Source organism: Lathyrus oleraceus, chromosome 3, assembly GCF_024323335.1.
Source record: "Lathyrus oleraceus cultivar Zhongwan6 chromosome 3, CAAS_Psat_ZW6_1.0, whole genome shotgun sequence".
Classification (NCBI taxonomy): Eukaryota; Viridiplantae; Streptophyta; class Magnoliopsida; order Fabales; family Fabaceae; genus Lathyrus; species Lathyrus oleraceus.
The window spans coordinates 519,434,973-519,449,698 of NC_066581.1; the positions used below are offsets into that span (position 1 = coordinate 519,434,973).

At 36.9% G+C, this 14,726-nt stretch overlaps 1 non-coding gene across 1 annotated transcript; it reads left to right on the top strand.

The window, feature by feature from the left end:
• The first annotated feature begins 1,177 nt into the window (after window positions 1-1,177).
• Window positions 1,178-1,284, top strand: LOC127133099 (small nucleolar RNA R71). The gene has a single exon (XR_007807093.1). It is a non-coding gene; the product is annotated as a small nucleolar RNA R71 (small nucleolar RNA).
• The last annotated feature ends 13,442 nt before the right edge of the window (window positions 1,285-14,726 follow it).

Consider the following 14,726-nt stretch of genomic DNA (forward strand, 5'->3'; position numbering starts at 1 on the left):
GCTATCTTCAAGTTTCCTTTTATTAGAAAGAATTTCTTTTAACAACTTAGCATATGAAGGCATCTGTGTAATAGCTTCTGTAAAAGGAATGGTGACGTTTAATTGTTTCAGAAGGTCAACAAATTTTTTAAATTGGGCCGCGTCTTTGGTTTTAATTTGCCTTTGAGGATAAGGGATAGGTGGTTTGTAAGGCGGTGGAGGTACATAAGGTTCTTTCTTTTCTATGATTTCCTTGTTACACTCTTCCTTTTCCTTAGGTTTACTTTCTTCCTCGGTTGACTTTTTAGAGTTTTGGTTCTCAATCCTTGGGTCATACGGTCCCTCTACCTCTGTTCCACTTCTTAATATAATTGCATGAGCGTGGCTTTTCGGGTTAGGTTGGGGCTGTCCAGGAAATGTACTAGTTGGGGCAGCGGTAGGCGCTTGTTGTTGAGCTACTTGCGAGATTTGTGTTTCTAACATTTTGTTATGGGTAGCCAGGGCATCTACTTTACTTGCTAGTTGTTTAATCTGTTCGTTAGTGTGTACATTCTGGTTTAAGAACTCTTTATTGGTTTGCTGTTGAAAAGCTATGAAGTTCTCCATCATGATTTCCAAGTTGGATTTCCTAGGAACGTTATTGTTAGGTGTAGATGGGGTCGGCTTTTGATATCCAGGAGGTATAGCTGGGGCTTGACTGGGAGCTTGACCTGGTGCGTATAAAGCATTATTACTCTTATATGAAAAATTAGGATGGTTCTTCCAGTTCGAGTTATAGGTATGCGAGTAGGGATTTCCTTGAGCATAGTTCACTTGCTCTGCTTGGATTCCTGTTAGGAGTTGACAATCTGTAGGAGTGTGACCTTGAATTCCACAGACTTCGCAATTTTGAGTTACAACAACCACGGTGGCTGGAGGTGATACATTTAAACTTTCAATTTTCTGGGCAAGAGCATCCACTTTTGCATTAACATGATCAAGGCTACTTATCTCGTACATGCCTCCTTTTGTTTGAGGTTTTTCTACCATCGTTCGGTCGCTTCCCCACTGATAATGGTTCTGGGCCATGCTCTCGATAAGTTGATAAGCGTCAGCGTAGGGTTTATCCATAAGCACACCACCTGCGGTGGCGTCTATTGTTAACCTTGTGTTGTATAAGAGACCATTATAGAAGGTATGAATTACTAACCAGTCCTCTAAACCATGGTGTGGACAAAGTCTCATCAAGTCTTTGTATCTTTCCCATGCTTCGAAAAGAGACTCGTTATCTTTCTGTTTAAATCCATTTATCTGGGCTCTTAACATAGCTGTTTTGCTTGGAGGAAAATATCGGGCAAGAAAGACTTTCTTCAACTTATTCCATGTGGTGACTGAGTTGGAAGGAAGAGACTGAAGCCATCTTTTAGCTTTATCTCTTAACGAGAAAGGAAAGAGACGAAGTCGAATAGCCTCTGAAGTGACACCATTAGCTTTAACAGTATCAACGTATTGGACGAATACGGATAAATGAAGGTTTGGATCCGCGGTAGGATTTCCAGAAAATAGGTTCTGTTGCACTACCTGCAACAGCGAAGGTTTAAGTTCTAAGTTGTTTGCTTCGATTGCGGGTGGAGCAATACTCGAATGCGGCTCATCTTGTGATGGAGCGGCGTAATCTCGAAGAGCACGAGCTGGTTCTGCCATCTCGGGTATCGGAAAAGGAAGAAGATTTTTGAGATCAGGAATTTCGATTGGAGGAAGATTGTTTGCAGCACGATACTCCCGAATTCGTCGTAAGACTCGGAGATATCGTTCAACGTCGTTAATTCGTAAGTAGTACGGTTCGCCTTGTGAGCGAGTGTGTGGCATACAAATCAACGAAAGACAAGGGAAAAATAAAAATTGCCTTAGTCTCTACAGCGTAACAGAAGAGTTACGATATCGACTAAATAAAAGTCCCCGGCAACGACGCCAAAAACTTGATCGCGACTTTATGAGTCGATTGGGGTATTGACTGCAAGTGCACAGTCTAATCGCGTAGTTTTAAAATATATCGATCCCACAGGAACTTAATGAATCGATATACCGTTTTTCTAAGGTTACTTCGTAAAGCTAAGGCGGATAATACTTTGTTGGTTAGGGGGAAAAGTAAAACTAAAATCGGATCTAGATTAAATATCAAATAACGCGGATATCGGTATGTAGTTCGTCGTAATTAGGGAATCAAATCTTCGTTGGATTCTTAGTTTTAAAATAAGTCTTTTCAGTAGACACTATTGATTAAAAATCTTCTCTCAAACTCTCGCTCTGTTGAATCAGACTATGACTTTATATTAACGTACGCTCTCACTATTTAGTTAAGTCTAAAATCACTTTTTGAAAACAATAGAATCTATAGAAACTCTTTTTAAGGAAATACTAATCGTTTAAACACCCTCGTCTCAAACTCTCGCTCTGTTGACTTAGATTATATGATTAAACTTAAATGCTTAACTCTCGTCCTCACATTTAACCTTTAAAAATACTTTTTGAAAATGATTAGAATTTAATTAACTTTAAAAATTGCTCTCGCCCTGATTTAAGGTTAATGTCCAATTTACACTGTCCAGTTAAAAGCTCAAACTGTCGTTCTATTGATTTTAACTTCTTTATGTCTTTTACTCTCGTACAAAAACTTTGGTATTAACTCTGTAAATTGAGACCATAAAAAGAGTGACTATATTTTTAAATAAATTTAAACCAACTTAGTTTTGATTCCTTTATTCCGCTTATTTTACATACCGATATCTAAGTTTATTTAGCCGGACATGCTAAACAAGCCTAAACAATAATTATGCTTAAATACAGCCATATCAGACAAACAGTATAGATAAACAGCAGTACATAGCATATATAAATTAAAACAATAAATTAATGAACCTGTAAAATTAATAGAAATCTTGGTTGTTCCCTAACTTCGATGCTTGAACACTCCACCAGAAACCGGTTAGATTTGTTCTTCACAATCTTCGTTCGGACAGGAAAATAAAGGCGAAGGAATAAAATACTATGACCTAACGTAAGGTTAGATCCAGTAAAAACTACACAATAGTTTCCGGTGTAGAAACTAGTGTGAAAGAAAATAAATTCAATGCTTTGGAAATTAAGTAGAAAAGAAAAGGAAATAAAAATGCTAAGAAAGTAGAATGCTGTAAAATATGTTGCTGTAAAAGCTTGCACGGCGGAAAAAAGGAGAGATATCGACAGGGTACCACTTAAGATCTATTTATATTCATCCCTCATGTAACCGTTTCCCAAAAATTCCTTCAGTAGGTTTCCTCGTGTGTCAACGAGTCAAGCGAAGAAAAAGGACGAACGTGCTTCTGTTACGCGTCAAAGCCAAAAAAGTAGGAATGGGGGTGTGACGCTCGTCACACCTTGTGTTACGCTCGTAACACTGAGCAGAGGGGCGTGACGCTCGTCACGCCTTGTGTGGCGGTCGTCGCAGCATCACAGCGCTTCTCCTTTGTAGTTGTGGGCTGGGCTTTAGTGGAATGCTTCTTTTTGCACCCCTTTTCTTTCTTTTTCACGTATGCTTCAAATAATGTTACCTGAAATAAATAGAAGGAAAATACCAAGTAATATCAAATAGTATAAAATAAATCGGACCAAATAATAATATAATTTAATTAAATCAAGTCCAAAAATGTGATATTATTCCATGTTATCAGAAACCTGTTATGCAAATGATGCATGAAATGCAAAGTTTTTGATTGTTTTTAATTTCAAGGAAGATATGAAGTCTCATTTGCAAATATATATTCAAATAATAACAATTAACAATTCATTTGACCATAAAAATCTCTTTTTATTCATAAAATTGAACGGATTACATTGAGTACAATTTCAGAAATCAAAATACAAATGCAAGATAAAAGTAAACTATCATCCTAAGGATCCCTAGCAACTACATCAGATGATCTGACTATGGGTGCATACTTCCTTCAGATGTGTCAAATCTTAGACTCAAAGGATGTCTTCATCTGAGCTTTCTCGAGGACAAGCTGATAAACAATCTTCTTCCAAGCACCAGAAGGCTGAGGTATGCTAGAGGAAGATAAACCCTCTGGCTCTCTCTGTCTCTTCACTGCACGGTCTTCAAGAATCTCAATAAGTGCATTCTTTTCCTTAGACTCAAGCTGCAACTCTTCATGCTTTCGGCTTAAAGCATGGAACCTCTCTTCCCACGTATCTCTCTCTTGCTTCATCTTGGCAAGTGCGTCTTCAACCTCCTCTACATCTTGGTTAGGGAGAGTTGATGGCTCATCCATAACCACAGACATGGGTATTTCACAAGCACATGGCATCTTCAGCTCTAAAGCTCTCTTCTTCACCCAAATAGTGTAAGCTTCCAAAGCTACACAGTTACATGGACCAAGCTCGGATCTTCCTTTCCTATGCACATTATACCAAGCATGCACCATCTTTTTCTTCAAAAGTTGGGGATCTTTACCCTCTTGATAAAATAAACCTTCTAACTGAGTGTTATTAGGTTTATCTCTCAAGGGGAACTCAAGTTCATGATGAGCCAAAGTAGGGTTGTAGTTGATTCCTCCTTGTGTACCAATGAGAGGCACATTATAGAACTCACCACAACTATCAATAATGTCCACACTACTTAATGCAAGATCATACCAAAAAATATCATCATTAGTGAGAGACTTAACTCTATGAGACCACCGTAGAGATTGTTTGTTCTCCAAAAAAGCTGGCGTCTGAGGCAAGTGCGAAATAAACCACTTGTACAGAAGAGGAACACAACACACAATAGTCTCACTACCTTTAGAATTCCTCAAATTCAAAGAGAAATACATGTCACCCAACAGAGTCAGAATATGACTCCCAATCAAGAATATTCTAATGGAGTTAACATCAACAAAACCATCAATGTTACGGAACAAAGATAAACCATAGATGAGCAATACAAATATGGATTCAAAAGCATCCATACTACCGGCTTGAGCAAAAATAGTAGCTCTACCAATTAGGAACTCATAATCCATCCCAAGGATACCTCCTTTCTTCACCAAATAAGCATCAATATCAGATTTTTTCAAATGAAGAGCTTCAGCTATGACATGATATCTGAGAATCTCCTCCAATCCACTAAAAGGTACCTTTTCAGATATGGGTATTTTAAGACCCCAATTTTGTCCCTAAGATCCCTCATGGCATCATATCATTTCATTGCATTGCCTCAAGGATCATTGAACACCTTGCTTCCTTCCCTGTGGGTGGAATACCTTTGAGAGTGGTTCTTGATCACCAAGCATGACTTGCATTTGTATATCATTGCTTTTCTTTTTTTCACTAACCAAAATGTACAAAAAATATGTCATTAACCTTTGTTACTTGCAGCTGAAGCATTTGCAGGTCAAGCAATGAAAGGCATTCATTGAGCAATAGATGGTGGTCATTCTTGAGATTTGGACCCCATGATCATTATCAAGAGTTCATATGAGCTATGATGTCATTTTGAAGCAAAATCCCAAGTGGTAGAGGTCTAAATTTCATCAGAACAATTTCCAGGTAATCTGAAGACCCAGAAAGTCAACTACAAAGTCAACTGTGGATTTGGAGGTGGGAAGTGATTAGAAATACTTCATTCATGTTCAAACAAGTCTCATTTGACATTTCAAACACTCACATTGAAGAATTTGAAGTCAAGTCAAAAATTTCCCAAAATGGAAAGTGACCCATAATTTGAAGTTTCTAAAAAATGGAAGGGTTTTGGACCAACTTCAACTTAATCTTACATCATCAAAAAAGCTTCAAATGAAATTTTGTTGAACATGAAAGTTGTAGATCTTTCTCCCCCATTTCCAAAAGATCCAAGATCATGAGCATCTGATGAATGGTTGAGGAGATATGATCAAATCATTGCCAAGTGTGCATGGAACTTCAAATGAGCATAACTTTTGAACCAAAGCTCCAATTTGAGTGGTTCTTTTTGCAATATTCTTCTCTTGACCTCTAATTTCCAAATCATGCATCACATTACATAAAATCTCATCACATAATCACTTGCTATTCCATGACTTTTTTGGAGGGAAAATGCAAAATTCAAAAATGGTGCATTGTATGGACTTTCTACCACTGCCATTGAGTTTAAAAAAGGATTTTTAGTGAAAATGATCAAGGGAATGGTACTGTTCACGTGCAAATAGTACATGCACCATGGAAATTTGATTTTTTTGCAAAACACCTTATTTCACTTAACCAAACTAATTATGGATTAGCAAAGTGATTAGGAAAGCATATATATACTCTAATCATAACAGAATTGAAAAAGGTTAATCACAATTCACATTTCAAGATCCAAATTCTCTCTCCCTCCAAAATTTTCTTCCATTCATAATTCAAAAATTTTCCAAATAGCATTGCAATATTACTTCATATTCTTGTTCCCTAGCATTGATTTAGTGCAGATCCAGTATTTGTTTGAAGAATTCATGCAAGAATGGTGCATAGCAAGCTCATGAAGTTGAAAATCGAAAGTCAAGATTAGGCTAGATTTACACGTGTGCAAGCTTCCTTTTCTTCACCAAACATCATTTCAAGCATTGTAGAGTGGATTTGGATACTTACAAGCTGTGGATCGTGCAAAATCAAGAACTGCTCTTCAAGAGGTTCAGTTTTCGAATCTCTTAATTCTCAAATTCATGTATATATTCTGGTAGATCTTGTTCTCCTGGTGATTCTGATCTAAAAACCGTGTGAAATGATGCACTATAACATGAGATATGTGTGTTTAAAGTTTTACATCCAAAAATGTTTCTCATTGATTCTCTTAGATCTTGATGATTTATGCTTAGTTGTTTGTTGATCTATGCTCTCCATTGCAAGAGCTTCATGATGATGTATCTATTTTTTGAGTTTTGGAAAAAATTCTGGAAAGACGTTGAAGCTCGTGCTACTGTTCATCTTCTTCTTCGCGAAGAAGATGAAGATATTCATCCATGCATCGACCGCATAACAACATTGCGTCGACCGCACAACATTGCGTCGACCGTAGCTGGTTTAGCGTCGACCATGCCTGGCTAGGGTTTTCTGTGAAACGGTGTCGTTTCACCTTGGCGTGCTTATTTTTGAATTTATACAGGGTTTGATCCCTGCCGAGAGCATTGGTTTCAAATCATTTCATATTTTCATCTTTTCCCTCCACTTTGCCATGCTTTGATTTTAATTTTTCTTCCAACTTAGAAAAATCAGAATAAATTGAAAAATAATCCAATTCATCTCCAATTTTTTGCAAAATGTTCCTTGAGATGTCTAGTTTTTTATGATCATGAATTTGCAAGTTGTGCCTGGCTGGAAATTTATTTGCTCTAGGTTTATTGAACACATGTGCATTTGTGACCTTGCCTTACTCTTTCCTTTGTGAAATGCTTGATTTTAATCCAATGAACTTGAAATTTTACGTGCTGATTCTAGACACATTGATGGATGTTTTGGTTTTGGTTTGGTATTTTTCTCATTCACCATTTCTGTTTTATGCTTGTGTTAACATGGTGTGACAATTTGTGTCATACATTTGATTGTTCAACTTGTGCCATTTAATTTCCATGCCAAATAATCTGGGATGCTTCTGATTTTTTGTATGTTGATCATGTTGAATGTGTTGAATGCTCATGAGTTTTTCCAGAATTATTTGAACCATTTCTGTTTTGATTTGAAATTTTCATTCATGATGTCCATATATGAGCTTTGAAATTGCCTTTGACTTCTTTTGATCATGAAATGCATTTGATGATTGATTTTGATGTGAGCCTTTTTAGGACTTGTTAATATGTGTTTGAAGTTGCATTGTGTTGAATTTCAGCTCCTGTTTTGAATTTTTTCTTCATCTTTGACCCCAGGCTTTGACCTAGTGGTTTGTTGCTTACATGTGAGCTTTGAATTTCAGGTTTAAGCATCCAAGTTCCATGGTTGATGATGCTTCATCATTTGGATATTGATATTTGCTTTTGATTGCTAACATTTGTTGTTTTATAGGTTGTTGATAACTCATTTGAGTTTGCCTTATGGCTTTTGTGTTGTACATTGGGATTGTCTGTTGGTTATTAACTGTTGTTTGTTTATCTGAAAGTTGTACTGATTGGTTTAGTTGTTTCCACAGGTACCTAAGTTGCTTTAAGTTCATTTGAACTTTGCTTTGCTTTCGCTTGTGGTTGGCATACCACTTAGGTATAATCTCTAATCTTCATGTAGTCTGGAAGACCTACTGTTATTGGTAGGCACCTGTCTGAAGCCCTCCTTAAGAGGCCATGTCTTTGATTGTTTACATTTGTACCAAGCAGGTAAAGCCCTCTTAAGAGGCAATTGGCAGATAAAAGGGATGTGTAATTCATCCCCTGCTATTCAGTTGTGTCATTCACTTTGCTCACACCATGTGTTGATGCATTGTGAATAAAAACCCAAGATCTTATAGAGTCAATCATTTGTGGAGAAGAGTTCCTACATTCTGAACTCCCACACTTTCTATTGTTTAAAGCTCTCCCAGGCCAGGGATAAGAGCTATGAGGCATAACCCTCATCTTCATTTCATCTGATTCACCCTATTGTGTAAGTCCATAGATTGGTTACCTGTTTCCTTGTTTGTTTTGTCCAGTGAGGAGTCAATTGTAAGTCCATTTATTGGCAGTTGTTTCCTATGATCTGGGAGGAGTTGGGACTAAGACCATTGATTAGCATCCCATTTCCTTGGAGTCGAGTGTAAGACCATTTATTGGCAACTTGTTTCCTCTTGCTTCTTGCATTTGTTTTCTTTGTTTTGTGAGACTAGTATAAGTCCATTGATTGGCATCTGGTATCCATGTTTCTCTTTGTTTTAGGAGATTGGTATAAGTCCATTGATTGGCATCCGGTATCCATTTTGTTTTAGGAGATTGGAATAAGTCCATTGATTGGCATCCGGTATCCATTTTGTTTTAGGAGATTGGAATAAGTCCATTGATTGGCATCTGGTATCCACTTTGTTTTGAGAGATTGGAATAAGTCCATTGATTGGCATCCGGTATCCATTTACTTTGATCATCTGTTATTTGCTTGTTGCCTTTTCCAAAGGAATCACTTGGATCATCTACATATGATTTCAAGATGGTGAACATCTAAGAAGTTTTACATCCCTTAACCCTCACCCTTTTTTGTTCTAAACCTCCATTTGCATGTTAACTCAAAACCCAAAAAATATTGTGCAAACATTTTCACTTCTTTTCAAACTAGAAACCTAGGCTTTAGGCCTTTGATTTTCAAACTTCACTTTCATAATACTTCTTTTGAATTGAATTCTAATCATACTTTGACCATCTTTTGTGAATATTCTAATTGGTTAATTCCACTCATTCAATTGTTTTGTGGCTTTGTCCATTCTTGATAAGTTTTCATACATTAGCCATAGATCTCAATTATCTTAGTGGTTGATGTAAATCTCACCTTTTGTCCTTAGTGATTGAATTGTAAGACTTCCTTGCTTATTATAGGGCATGGTCCCTCACTAGCAAGTTGAAGCTTTTCTCACATGGTGGACTTGTGGTTGTATAGGTTGAGTTTTCTCCCGTGGATAATGAAAGACCTTAGGGCTTTTGTTTAAAACCAACCCACTCATATGTTGGAAATCTTTTAGCCGAACTATGAGGTTTTGATCCTGTAAAGGTACGTAGGCAATGGTTATCCATCCAAACACAAAAATAATAAAATTGTATATTCTTCTCTCATCCTTCCAATCAAAGTTTGCACAATAAATATCTTTCATAAACAATATCCTTTGCAACAATTTGTGAAAAGGGTTCCCTAGGAGTACCTAGGATGCTTTGGGTGCCTAACACCTTCCCTTTGCATAATTACCCCCTTACCCAGATCTCTGACCTTTCATTAGTTTTCTATGTGTAAAACTTCTTAGGCTTTTGTTCGCTTTTTAGCCATTCCTTTGGATAAATAAAAGTGCGGTAGCGACTCTATCTTTGTATGCTTTGCTTTTGGTTTAGTCAATAAATCATAAAGTGACGAATACACCGCTACAGAAAAGTGGCGACTCTGCTGGGGATAAAAATCCTAGTGGGTTTGCCAACTTCTCACAATTGTTGTGATATATTGTTTATGACATATTTCTGTATAAATTTGGGATTACTGTATTGCTTCTAATGATTGATTTGCTTGATATATCAATTGCTTGCTTGCTTTGGTGATTTGTGAGATGAGTTCTATACCCGAACTCGAGTGTACCCTATGATAGGAGAATGGCATAGTCTCGTCGACTTGTGTGGAGTTATTCCTTAGCAAGTTGACTTGCGAGTCCATTCACTTGGTGGAGGTCATGTTGGATTAATGATGTCACACAAGTTATTTGTGGTTAGGCATTATTCTTCAGATATGTGCCGTAGAAGCCAAGGACCTTAGTTTACCACGCCCATCTTGGCCTATTTTTAGGACGTAGTGCGGAGGTCGTTCAGATGTAAGATCTGATACGATTGTTACGCGATACTACACTCATAAGAGTCTCTCTTGAGAATATTTTTGGAATACGAGTATTCGTTTCTCCGATAATATTCGAAAGATGGGATGATGACTATGGGAACCTCTGGTAGAACATGTTCGGCAGGTTTAAACCATAGTACACTCCCTTTGGGTGGTTCTTAACCGAGACTCCATGCTCGTGACTCACAACAAACCCGTGATTCATGGTTGATCCGTTCACCCATCGTTAATATCAATGGAACTTGGGTGTTGATAAGGTGAAAACCATAATCCACCAAAATGGATGATTGATATTAAGGATGGTTGAATCGTTCGTATATCGTTAATATCAATGGAACTTGGGTGTTGATAAGGTGAAAACCATAATCCACCAAAATGGATGATTGATATTAAGGATAATACGAACCATCCCATGACCTTTGTCTGGTGTGCTTTGCTTGATCCTTGAGTGTGATTGTTGCATTCATGCATTCATCTGCATCCATATCATCAGATAAAAAAGAAAATTTTCAAGGAACTCAAGGGGTTATTTGCAAAATTTTCAGATATGGAAAGACCAAAAAGGCATACAAAGAAGTACAGCTTTAGACAACCCGATCTGAAAGAGTTAAGGAATCTGACATCTTATGTATTAGATCCCTTGGGTTTCAAAGCTCGTTATGGGAAGCTTCTGCCTCTGTTGACTACTCAAGTTGATGAAGGGTTGATGAATACTTTGGCGCAGTTCTATGATCCTCTGTATCACTGCTTCTTGTAAGACCCCAATTTTGGCCCTAAGATCCCTCATGGCCCATATCATATCATATCATGGCCTCAAGGATCATTGCATGCCCTAGCTTCCCTCCTAGTGGGTGGTTTTCCTTGTGAGTGTGGTTCTTGATCACCAAGCATGCTTTGCATTTGTATATCTTTGCTTTTCATATGTTTACTAACCAAAAAGTACAAAAATATTGTCAGCTAACCATGTTACTTGCAGATGAAGCAATCATCAGTCAAACAGTCAAATTAGTCATTAAACAGTGGATGGTGGCCATTCTTGAAGAATTTGGGCACCATGATCAATAATCAAGAGTTCATATATGTTGTGATATCATTTGGAATCAAGATCTCAAGGAATTAGGGTTTGGAATTCATCAGAAGGTGGTTCAGTCAAGCAAAACCCTAGAAAGTCAACCTTTGGTCAACTGTGGATTTAATCAGTGATTTGATGATGGGAATTGGTCTGAGGGAGCTCATTCATGTCCATATAAGCCTCATATATCATGTCAAACACCATCATGGAAGAATTTGAAGTCAAACAAGAAATTTCCCAAAATAGAAACTTGACCTGTAATTGGAATTTGCCAAAAATGGAAACTTCTTGATCCTAAACTTACATCATGATACAAGCTTCAAATGAATTTTTGCCCAACATGAAAGTTGAAGATCTTGTTCTCCCATTTCCAAAAAGTCCAAGAACACTCAATTCCCATGTATGGTTGGCAAGTTATGATCAAATCATTCTCACAAATTTTTGAACTTCAAAAGGCCATATCTCTCAAACCATTTGGCCAAATTGGGTGGGGTTTTTTGCAACAAGTCACATTTGATCCCCTCTTTCCAAATATGTCATCATCATTCACCAAAACTTCACAAATCAAAATGGCATTTTTGAACTTACATGAATTAATTTCAAGTGTAGTGAAAAATGAGTTTTTAAAGTAAGCATTTTTAACCACTTTTACCAATTGGAATTGATCACAAATTGTATTTTGGACATGTTACAAGCCCAATTTCGTGCACTTTCATGCACCTCCTTGCAAATGGTTGAATTTTAGCAAATGGCAAAGACACTTCATTTAAGTTAATTGTGATTAACATTCCATTAGCAAACCTTAAACAGCAGTATATATGTTCATTTTCTGCCAAACAGAAGCCCTAGCAGTCACAATTGAAAACAGAAAAAGTTCATTTCTCTAAAACTTCATTTTTCATCATCTCAACTTTTTTTCGAAAATCTCCATAAAACTCATGCTGCTGTGCTTTGGTTCATGATATACCATCCCTGCTGAGCTGATTTCAACCCTTGATTTCCAACTGTAATGCCATTCACACGACTGTTTCTCCAAGAACACATTAATGGCAGATCTTGACTTGAGCAAAACCAAGCATTCCTGAGCTCAAAATTCTTAACCATTCATCATTTCAAGCAACTAGGAGCAGCTGTTTTGAGCTTACACGGCCAAATCATCACTGAATCACCATTGCCTTGCAGATTTGGTAAGTTTTCGCGTATCACCATTTTCTAAATCTTGACATGCATTAGTTAGGTCTTTGTATGCTGAGTTCAATAGTGGTTATGGTTTTGAAAATGGTTGAGTATGTGCAAAGATATGTTGATCTGAAGTTTGGTGTTCATATATGTTTTTGCTCGAATCTTCCATGATAAGCTTGATTTAGTGGATATGGAGTTTGGATTATGCATGTGTGTTGTTTGCTGGTCATAATGGTATGCTCAATTTGAATTTCTGGGCAAGTTGAATTTTCGATTGGATGATGAAGATGAATGTTGCACTGTAGTAAGCATGAACCCTAAATCCATTTCCAGAAATCTGTTTGCATCGTGTGAAATTTTGCTTTGCATGAGTTTGTCACTATTCCATTGCCTGGACCAATCAGAATGCAGCTTTCTTTTGTCCCATACGCACCGTTTCATTAAGTTTTCCCCATATTTACGTTTCTGCCACTCCGTGTCCAATTATTTAATTAAATCATGTTATTTCAATTGTTATTGCAATATTTATTTCATTTTGTTACACATCTTGCAAAAATCATAGCTCCTTCATTGTTAATCCAAAATTCATGAGGATTTTTGCATTGTGTTCATCTGGATCTCTAGTATTTAATCATGATTTTTACTGATTTTTTGAATGAATGAATTTTAAATGATGCTAGGGTTTTTGACATGTATCCATTTTTTGTACCTTTTGCCAAAACATTTGTGAAATGATGATGATTTGTCCCATGCCTTTGAAATTTTTTGTGCTTAAACTAGACACATTCATGGTGATTTTGGTATAGGGTTTATGAATTTATCATCTCTGGTTCTTGAGTTATGATTTTTTGAATTAGGGTGTGACAATTTGTGTCACACCATTGATGTGCAACTTCATGATTTTCAATACCATGCTTCTTGAACTCCAATTGGCTTGAATTTTTGCATGAATGTACTTGTGTATGTCTAGTTTACATGTGATTTTTCTTGGAATTATTTGTGGCATTTCCTAATTGTTTGAGATTTTTCTCCCCTGTTTGGTCATATGTTGACTTTTTGTGACACATCTTCTCATATCATCTGTGAAATCCTCATACTTAATTGAATGAACTTGAAATTTGACATGTGATTAGTGGACATCTTAAGCTTTGCCATGGTTTTGATCCCATTCATTTCTCATATGTTGTCACTGATTTATGATTTTTTGAAGTTGATGCATGTTTGGTTGACTTCTTTGAGCATGCTTGAAATTGTTTTGACTTTCTGATTTTTATTGACCATCTTCCCTTGATCCAAATGGGCTGAAATTTGGTATGCATATCATGTTATGGTTGATGTTTGATCATGAATTATTTGATGATTTTTGGAATTGTTTATGATTGGTTTTGAGTTAAGTCTTGCTGTTGACTTCTATGAGCTTCCATATGCCATGCCTTGACCTAATTTGTTTATAAAATCATGATGATGAATGATATGAACATGAAACCAATTGAGTTTGTTTCTAAATTGTTTGAACATGATTTTGGTTGACCATCACTTGCTGCTTTGACCTCTTCCATTCCTTTGACCCTAGGCTTGTCCTAGTGGTCCTGTTGCTCATGTTTGAGTTCATGTTTTCAGGTTAAGCAACATTGCTTCAAAGAGATCATACAAATTTGATTAAGCTTGATTGTTTGTCATGACTAATTTGTTGTTTTTGTAGGTTGCTTGGTTCACAAGCTTTGAGCCTTGTGCATTGCACCTTTTAATCAATTGTGTTGACTGTTGATCTTATCTCCTTTTGATTTAAACTTTGAGCTGTGTACTGATTCTGTTTGACTATTTCAGGTACCTTTAGTTGCTTAGTTCTTAAGAACTTGCTTTGCTTTGCTATATAGCAATTTGCATTGAGGTATAATCCCCTTTCTTCATGTAGTCTGGAAGACCTGGCCTGTTACTTGGCCAGGCAACTGTCTGAAGTCCTCCTTAAGAGGCAATGCTTGTGTGTGTTTACATTTGT